Here is a 9357-nt window from a genome sequence, read left to right as displayed (position 1 = left end):
TCAGTGGCCCCTCTGCTCAGGATCTTGGTGGCCCCTCTGCTCAGGATCTCAGGTGCCTCTCTGCTCAGGTTCTCAGTGGCCCCTCTGCTTGGTTTTCCCAGTGGCCCCTCTGCTCAGGATCTCAGTGGCCCCTCTGCTCAGGATCTCAGTGGCCCCTCTGATCAGGATCTCAGGTGCCTCTCTGCTCAGGTTCTCAGTGGCCCCTCTGCTTGGTTTTCTCAGTGGCCCCTCTGCTCAGGATCTCAGTGGCCCCTCTGCTCAGGATCTCTGTGGCCCCTCTGATCAGGATCTCTGTGGCCCCTCTGATCAGGATCTCTGTGGCCCCTCTGCTCAGGATCTCAGTGGCCCCCCTGATCGGGATCTCAGTGGCCCCTCTTCTTGGTTTTTTCCAGTTGCCCCTCTGATCGGGATCTCTGTGGCCCCTCGTCTTGGTTCTTCCAGTGGCCCCTCTGCTCAGGATCTCAGTGGCCCCTCTGATCAGGATCTCAGTGGTCCATCTGCTCAGGATCTCAGTGGCCCCTCTGCTCAGGATCTCAGTGGCCCCTCTTCTTGGTTCTTCCAGTGGCCCCTCTGCTCAGGATCTCAGTGGTCCCTCTGATCAGGATCTCAGTGGCCCCTCTGCTCAGGATCTCAGTGGCCCCTCTGATCAGGATCTCAGTGGCCCCTCTGATCAGAATCTCAGTGGCCCCTCTTCTTGGTTCTTCCAGTGGCCCCTCTGCTCAGGATCTCAGGTGCTCCTCTGGCCGAGTCGTCACCTCTATTCAGAAAATGTTATGCTCCTTCCTCATCTTGGTGGAAGTTGTTACTTTTTCGCAGGACTGACACTTCCTCTTTCTGCTCGGAATATGAAATAAACTCACATTTGGTGAAATGTATCTCTTACAGGAAACCAGAAGGAGAAGTTGAGATGAGGAAGTCTCTGATGGAGGATGGGGCGGTGAGTGAGCATAAGAAAATGACTGCGGATTGGGAGGAATTCACAGGAACCGTGCGAGCGGCGCCTCCGATTCACACGCCACACAATATAATGACAGGTCCTCTTCATAAGCAGCTCAACTGCCTGTATAATCAACACAGAATTGGTGGTTTTTCTTATATTTCTTAAAGTAAACGCCAACCCAAAGTGCTGGGTGCTCCGTGTATCATAAACAATTCTCATTTGTATAATAAAATGTTTGGTTTCCACTTTTTTTAAATATTTTCTTGTGGTGCTGTTGATCTCCTGCAGCCACTTTGCAGACACTTCCTGTCTACATACCCCCCCCCCCCCCCAGTGGTTTCCTGATGGCCTGTGTAATGTTTAATTAAACAGTTTGGGTGTTAAACCTGAACCCCATTGAACTCCATGGATGGGGGTCAAATGTTCTGAACATTTTCTAGGCTAATATGTAAGAGGATTGTCACTCAAATGGCATGGGGGGAGTGGGGGCAGACCATGGGGGAGGGGGCAGATCCTGGGAGGAGGGGGGCAGACCCTGCCTGTGAAGCCGCTCCGCTGTATGATGTACACATCCCACTACTGCAACACTGACAACAGCTTCAGTCACTTGCTTGTCAAGGGGACCCCACTAAAAAAAATGTGGTGTGGTCCCCCAAATTCTTTATGGATTTTAAGGTGGTATCCTATGGAAAAAAACAAGAAAACAGTGTGGGGGTCCATTCAAAAATCCACTCCGGACCCTTATTGGAGCAGGCAGCCTGCCAAGCCAGGAACGGGTGAGGGACAAGTGTGAACCCCCAAGCAATATCAGACCCTCAGCATGGGTGGGGGGTGCATTGACCATAAAAGGTGGAGGTGTGTAATACAACCAAACTGCTACAAGATGGCAGCCTTGTATTGTCCTTAGAGATGGAGGTGTGTAGTACCACTAGCTCACCACAAGATGGCAGCCTTGTATCGTCCTTAGAGATGGAGGTGTGTAGTACCACTAGCTCACCACAAGATGGCAGCCTTGCACTATTCTTAGAGATGGAGGTGTGTAGTACCACTAGCTCACCACAGGATGGCAGCCTTGCACTATTCTTAGAGATGGAGGTGTGTAGTACCACTAGCTCACCACAGGATGGCAGCCTTGCACTATTCTTAGAGATGGAGGTGTGTAGTACCACTAGCTCACCACAGGATGGCAGCCTTGCACTATTCTTAGAGATGGAGGTGTGTAGTACCACTAGCTCACCACAGGATGGCAGCCTTGCACTATTCTTAGAGATGGAGGTGTGTAGCACCACTAGCTCACCACAGGATGGCAGCCTTGGACTATTCTTAGAGATGGAGGTGTGTAGTACCACTAGCTCACCACAGTATGGCAGCCTTGCACTATTTTTAGAGATGGAGGTGTGTAGTACCCCTAGCTCACCATAAGATGGTAGCCTTGTATCACCCTTAGAGGTGGAGGTGTGTAGTACCACTAGCTCACCACAGGATGGCAGCCTTGCACTATTTTTATCGATGGAGGTGTGTAGTACCACTAGCTCACCACAGGATGGTAGCCTTGCACTATTCTTATCGATGGAGGTGTGTAGTACCCCTAGCTCACCACAGGATGGCAGCCTTGCACCATTCTTGGAGATGGAGGTGTGTAGTACCCCTAGCTCACCACAAGATGGTAGCCTTGTATCACCCTTAGAGGTGGAGGTGTGTAGTAACACTAGCTCACCACAAGATGGCAGCCTTGCACTATTCTTAGAGATGGAGGTGTGTAGTACCCCTAGCTCACCACAAGATGGCAGCCTTGTATCACCCTTAGAGGTGGAGGTGTGTAGTACCACTAGCTCACCACAGGATGGCAGCCTTGCACTATTTTTATCGATGGAGGTGTGTAGTACCACTAGCTCACCACAGGATGGTAGCCTTGCACTATTCTTATCGATGGAGGTGTGTAGTACCACTAGCTCACCACAAGATGGCAGCCTTGCACTATTCTTAAAGATGGAGGTGTGTAGTACCACTAGCTCACCACAGGATGGCAGCCTTGTATCGTTCTTAGAGGTGGAGGTGTGTAGTACCACTAGCTCACCACAGGATGGCAGCCTTGTATCGTTCTTAGAGGTGGAGGTGTGTAGTACCACTAGCTCACCACAGGATGGCAGCCTTGCACTATTCTTATAGATGGAGGTGTGTAGTACCACTAGCTCACCACAGGATGCCAGCCTTGCACTATTCTTAGAGATGGAGGTGTGTAGTACCACTAGCTCACCACAGGATGCCAGCCTTGCACTATTCTTAGAGATGGAGGTGTGTAGTACCACTAGCTCACCACAGGATGGTAGCCTTGCACTATTCTTATCGATGCAGGTGTCTAGTACCCCTAGCTCACCACAGGATGGCAGCCTTGCACCATTCTTAGAGATGGAGGTGTGTAGTACCCCTAGCTCACCACAAGATGGTAGCCTTGTATCACCCTTAGAGGTGGAGGTGTGTAGTAACACTAGCTCACCACAAGATGGCAGCCTTGCACTATTCTTAGAGATGGAGGTGTGTAGTACCCCTAGCTCACCACAAGATGACAGCCTTGTATCACCCTTAGAGGTGGAGGTGTGTAGTACCACTAGCTCACCACAGGATGGCAGCCTTGCACTATTTTTATCGATGGAGGTGTGTAGTACCACTAGCTCACCACAAGATGGTAGCCTTGCACTATTCTTATCGATGGAGGTGTGTAGCACCCCTAGCTCACCACAGGATGGCAGCCTTGTATCACCCTTAGAGGTGGAGGTGTGTAGTAACACTAGCTCACCACAGGATGGCAGCCTTGCACTATTCTTAGAGATGGAGGTGTGTAGTACCCCTAGCTCACCACAAGATGGCAGCCTTGTATCGTTCTTAGAGGTGGAGGTGTGTAGTACCCCTAGCTCCCCACAAGATGGCAGCCTTGTATCACCCTTAGAGGTGGAGGTGTGTAGTAACACTAGCTCACCACAAGATGGCAGCCTTGCACTATTCTTAGAGATGGAGGTGTGTAGTACCCCTAGCTCACCACAAGATGGCAGCCTTGTATCGTTCTTAGAGGTGGAGGTGTGTAGTACCCCTAGCTCACCACAGGATGGCAGCCTTGCACTATTTTTAGAGATGGAGGTGTGTAGTACCCCTAGCTCACCACAAGATGGCAGCCTTGTATCACCCTTAGAGGTGGAGGTGTGTAGTACCACTAGCTCACCACAGGATGGCAGCCTTGTATCGTTCTTAGAGGTGGAGGTGTGTAGTACCACTAGCTCACCACAGGATGGCAGCCTTGTATCACCCTTAGAGGTGGAGGTGTGTAGTACCCCTAGCTCACCACAAGATGGCAGCCTTGTATCGTTCTTAGAGGTGGAGGTGTGTAGTACCCCTAGCTCACCACAGGATGGCAGCCTTGCACTATTTTTAGAGATGGAGGTGTGTAGTACCCCTAGCTCACCACAAGATGGCAGCCTTGTATTGTTCTTAGAGGTGGAGGTGTGTAGTACCACTAGCTCACCACAGGATGGCAGCCTTGTATCACCCTTAGAGGTGGAGGTGTGTAGTACCACTAGCTCACCACAGGATGGCAGCCTTGCACTATTTTTAGAGATGGAGGTGTGTAGTACCCCTAGCTCACCACAGGATGGTAGCCTTGCACTATTCTTATCGATGGAGGTGTGTAGTACCCCTAGCTCACCACAACATGGTAGCCTTGTATCACCCTTAGAGATGGAGGTGTGTAGTACCACTAGCTCACCACAGGATTGCAGCCTTGCACTATTCTTAGAGATGGAGGTGTGTAGTACCACTAGCTCACCATAGGATGGCAGCCTTGCACTATTCTTAGAGATGGAGGTGTGTAGTACCATTAGCTCACCATAGGATGGCAGCCTTGAATCACCCTTAGAGATGGAGGTGTGTAGCACCCCTAGCTCACCACAAGATGGCAGCCTTGTATCACCCTTAGAGGTGGAGGTGTGTAGTACCACTAGCTCACCACAGGATGGTAGCCTTGCACTATTCTTATCGATGGAGGTGTGTAGCACCCCTAGCTCACCACAAGATGGCAGCCTTGTATCACCCTTAGAGGTGGAGGTGTGTAGTACCACTAGCTCACCACAGGATGGTAGCCTTGCACTATTCTTATCGATGGAGGTGTGTAGCACCCCTAGCTCACCACAGGATGGCAGCCTTGTATTGTTCTTAGAGATGGAGGTGTGTAGTACCCCTAGCTCCCCACAAGATGGCAGCCTTGTATCACCCTTAGAGGTGGAGGTGTGTAGTAACACTAGCTCACCACAAGATGGCAGCCTTGCACTATTCTTAGAGATGGAGGTGTGTAGTACCCCTAGCTCACCACAAGATGGCAGCCTTGTATCGTTCTTAGAGGTGGAGGTGTGTAGTACCACTAGCTCACCACAAGATGGCAGCCTTGTATCGTTCTTAGAGGTGGAGGTGTGTAGTACCCCTAGCTCACCACAGGATGGCAGCCTTGCACTATTTTTTAGAGATGGATGTGTATAGTACCCCTAGCTCACCACAAGATGGCAGCCTTGTATCGTTCTTAGAGGTGGAGGTGTGTAGTACCACTAGCTCACCACAAGATGGCAGCCTTGTATCGTTCTTAGAGGTGGAGGTGTGTAGTACCCCTAGCTCACCACAGGATGGCAGCCTTGCACTATTTTTTAGAGATGGAGGTGTGTAGTACCCCTAGCTCACCACAAGATGGCAGTCTTGTATCACCCTTAGAGGTGGAGGTGTGTAGTACCACTAGCTCACCACAGGATGGCAGCCTTGTATCACCCTTAGAGGTGGAGGTGTGTAGTACCCCTAGCTCACCACAGGATGGCAGCCTTGCACTATTCTTAGAGATGGAGGTGTGTAGTACCACTAGCTCACCACAGGATGGCAGCCTTGCACTATTCTTAGAGATGGAGGTGTGTAGTACCACTAGCTCACCACAGGATGGCAGCCTTGCACTATTCTTAGAGATGGAGGTGTGTAGCACCACTAGCTCACCACAGGATGGCAGCCTTGGACTATTCTTAGAGATGGAGGTGTGTAGTACCACTAGCTCACCACAGTATGGCAGCCTTGCACTATTTTTAGAGATGGAGGTGTGTAGTACCCCTAGCTCACCATAAGATGGTAGCCTTGTATCACCCTTAGAGGTGGAGGTGTGTAGTACCACTAGCTCACCACAGGATGGCAGCCTTGCACTATTTTTATCGATGGAGGTGTGTAGTACCACTAGCTCACCACAGGATGGTAGCCTTGCACTATTCTTATCGATGGAGGTGTGTAGTACCCCTAGCTCACCACAGGATGGCAGCCTTGCACCATTCTTGGAGATGGAGGTGTGTAGTACCCCTAGCTCACCACAAGATGGTAGCCTTGTATCACCCTTAGAGGTGGAGGTGTGTAGTAACACTAGCTCACCACAAGATGGCAGCCTTGCACTATTCTTAGAGATGGAGGTGTGTAGTACCCCTAGCTCACCACAAGATGGCAGCCTTGTATCACCCTTAGAGGTGGAGGTGTGTAGTACCACTAGCTCACCACAGGATGGCAGCCTTGCACTATTTTTATCGATGGAGGTGTGTAGTACCACTAGCTCACCACAGGATGGTAGCCTTGCACTATTCTTATCGATGGAGGTGTGTAGTACCACTAGCTCACCACAAGATGGCAGCCTTGCACTATTCTTAAATATGGAGGTGTGTAGTACCACTAGCTCACCACAGGATGGCAGCCTTGTATCGTTCTTAGAGGTGGAGGTGTGTAGTACCACTAGCTCACCACAGGATGGCAGCCTTGTATCGTTCTTAGAGGTGGAGGTGTGTAGTACCACTAGCTCACCACAGGATGGCAGCCTTGCACTATTCTTATAGATGGAGGTGTGTAGTACCACTAGCTCACCACAGGATGCCAGCCTTGCACTATTCTTAGAGATGGAGGTGTGTAGTACCACTAGCTCACCACAGGATGCCAGCCTTGCACTATTCTTAGAGATGGAGGTGTGTAGTACCACTAGCTCACCACAGGATGGTAGCCTTGCACTATTCTTATCGATGCAGGTGTCTAGTACCCCTAGCTCACCACAGGATGGCAGCCTTGCACCATTCTTAGAGATGGAGGTGTGTAGTACCCCTAGCTCACCACAAGATGGTAGCCTTGTATCACCCTTAGAGGTGGAGGTGTGTAGTAACACTAGCTCACCACAAGATGGCAGCCTTGCACTATTCTTAGAGATGGAGGTGTGTAGTACCCCTAGCTCACCACAAGATGACAGCCTTGTATCACCCTTAGAGGTGGAGGTGTGTAGTACCACTAGCTCACCACAGGATGGCAGCCTTGCACTATTTTTATCGATGGAGGTGTGTAGTACCACTAGCTCACCACAAGATGGTAGCCTTGCACTATTCTTATCGATGGAGGTGTGTAGCACCCCTAGCTCACCACAGGATGGCAGCCTTGTATCACCCTTAGAGGTGGAGGTGTGTAGTAACACTAGCTCACCACAGGATGGCAGCCTTGCACTATTCTTAGAGATGGAGGTGTGTAGTACCCCTAGCTCACCACAAGATGGCAGCCTTGTATCGTTCTTAGAGGTGGAGGTGTGTAGTACCCCTAGCTCCCCACAAGATGGCAGCCTTGTATCACCCTTAGAGGTGGAGGTGTGTAGTAACACTAGCTCACCACAAGATGGCAGCCTTGCACTATTCTTAGAGATGGAGGTGTGTAGTACCCCTAGCTCACCACAAGATGGCAGCCTTGTATCGTTCTTAGAGGTGGAGGTGTGTAGTACCCCTAGCTCACCACAGGATGGCAGCCTTGCACTATTTTTAGAGATGGAGGTGTGTAGTACCCCTAGCTCACCACAAGATGGCAGCCTTGTATCACCCTTAGAGGTGGAGGTGTGTAGTACCACTAGCTCACCACAGGATGGCAGCCTTGTATCGTTCTTAGAGGTGGAGGTGTGTAGTACCACTAGCTCACCACAGGATGGCAGCCTTGTATCACCCTTAGAGGTGGAGGTGTGTAGTACCCCTAGCTCACCACAAGATGGCAGCCTTGTATCGTTCTTAGAGGTGGAGGTGTGTAGTACCCCTAGCTCACCACAGGATGGCAGCCTTGCACTATTTTTAGAGATGGAGGTGTGTAGTACCCCTAGCTCACCACAAGATGGCAGCCTTGTATTGTTCTTAGAGGTGGAGGTGTGTAGTACCACTAGCTCACCACAGGATGGCAGCCTTGTATCACCCTTAGAGGTGGAGGTGTGTAGTACCACTAGCTCACCACAGGATGGCAGCCTTGCACTATTTTTAGAGATGGAGGTGTGTAGTACCCCTAGCTCACCACAGGATGGTAGCCTTGCACTATTCTTATCGATGGAGGTGTGTAGTACCCCTAGCTCACCACAACATGGTAGCCTTGTATCACCCTTAGAGATGGAGGTGTGTAGTACCACTAGCTCACCACAGGATTGCAGCCTTGCACTATTCTTAGAGATGGAGGTGTGTAGTACCACTAGCTCACCATAGGATGGCAGCCTTGCACTATTCTTAGAGATGGAGGTGTGTAGTACCATTAGCTCACCATAGGATGGCAGCCTTGAATCACCCTTAGAGATGGAGGTGTGTAGCACCCCTAGCTCACCACAAGATGGCAGCCTTGTATCACCCTTAGAGGTGGAGGTGTGTAGTACCACTAGCTCACCACAGGATGGTAGCCTTGCACTATTCTTATCGATGGAGGTGTGTAGCACCCCTAGCTCACCACAAGATGGCAGCCTTGTATCACCCTTAGAGGTGGAGGTGTGTAGTACCACTAGCTCACCACAGGATGGTAGCCTTGCACTATTCTTATCGATGGAGGTGTGTAGCACCCCTAGCTCACCACAGGATGGCAGCCTTGTATTGTTCTTAGAGATGGAGGTGTGTAGTACCCCTAGCTCCCCACAAGATGGCAGCCTTGTATCACCCTTAGAGGTGGAGGTGTGTAGTAACACTAGCTCACCACAAGATGGCAGCCTTGCACTATTCTTAGAGATGGAGGTGTGTAGTACCCCTAGCTCACCACAAGATGGCAGCCTTGTATCGTTCTTAGAGGTGGAGGTGTGTAGTACCACTAGCTCACCACAAGATGGCAGCCTTGTATCGTTCTTAGAGGTGGAGGTGTGTAGTACCCCTAGCTCACCACAGGATGGCAGCCTTGCACTATTTTTTAGAGATGGATGTGTATAGTACCCCTAGCTCACCACAAGATGGCAGCCTTGTATCGTTCTTAGAGGTGGAGGTGTGTAGTACCACTAGCTCACCACAAGATGGCAGCCTTGTATCGTTCTTAGAGGTGGAGGTGTGTAGTACCCCTAGCTCACCACAGGATGGCAGCCTTGCACTATTTTTTAGAGATGG

General features: G+C 50.6%; 1 protein-coding gene across 1 annotated transcript in view; it reads right to left on the bottom strand.

The window, feature by feature from the left end:
* Positions 1 to 895, bottom strand: part of LOC143981546 (uncharacterized) — a 119016-nt gene extending 118121 nt beyond the window's left edge. Inside the window, exon 1 of the mRNA XM_077479481.1 lies at positions 1 to 895. This exon is cut by the window's left edge and continues 250 nt beyond it. The gene's annotated coding sequence lies outside the window, so the exon portion shown is untranslated.
* Between the last annotated feature and the right edge of the window lie 8462 nt (positions 896 to 9357).

This window comes from Lithobates pipiens, unplaced genomic scaffold (genome assembly GCF_037356315.1).
Source record: "Lithobates pipiens isolate NorthernLeopardFrog02 unplaced genomic scaffold, aLitPip1_a1.2 Scaffold_16, whole genome shotgun sequence".
NCBI classification, from domain to species: Eukaryota; Metazoa; Chordata; class Amphibia; order Anura; family Ranidae; genus Lithobates; species Lithobates pipiens.
This window is presented reverse-complemented; position numbering and strand designations above follow the sequence as displayed.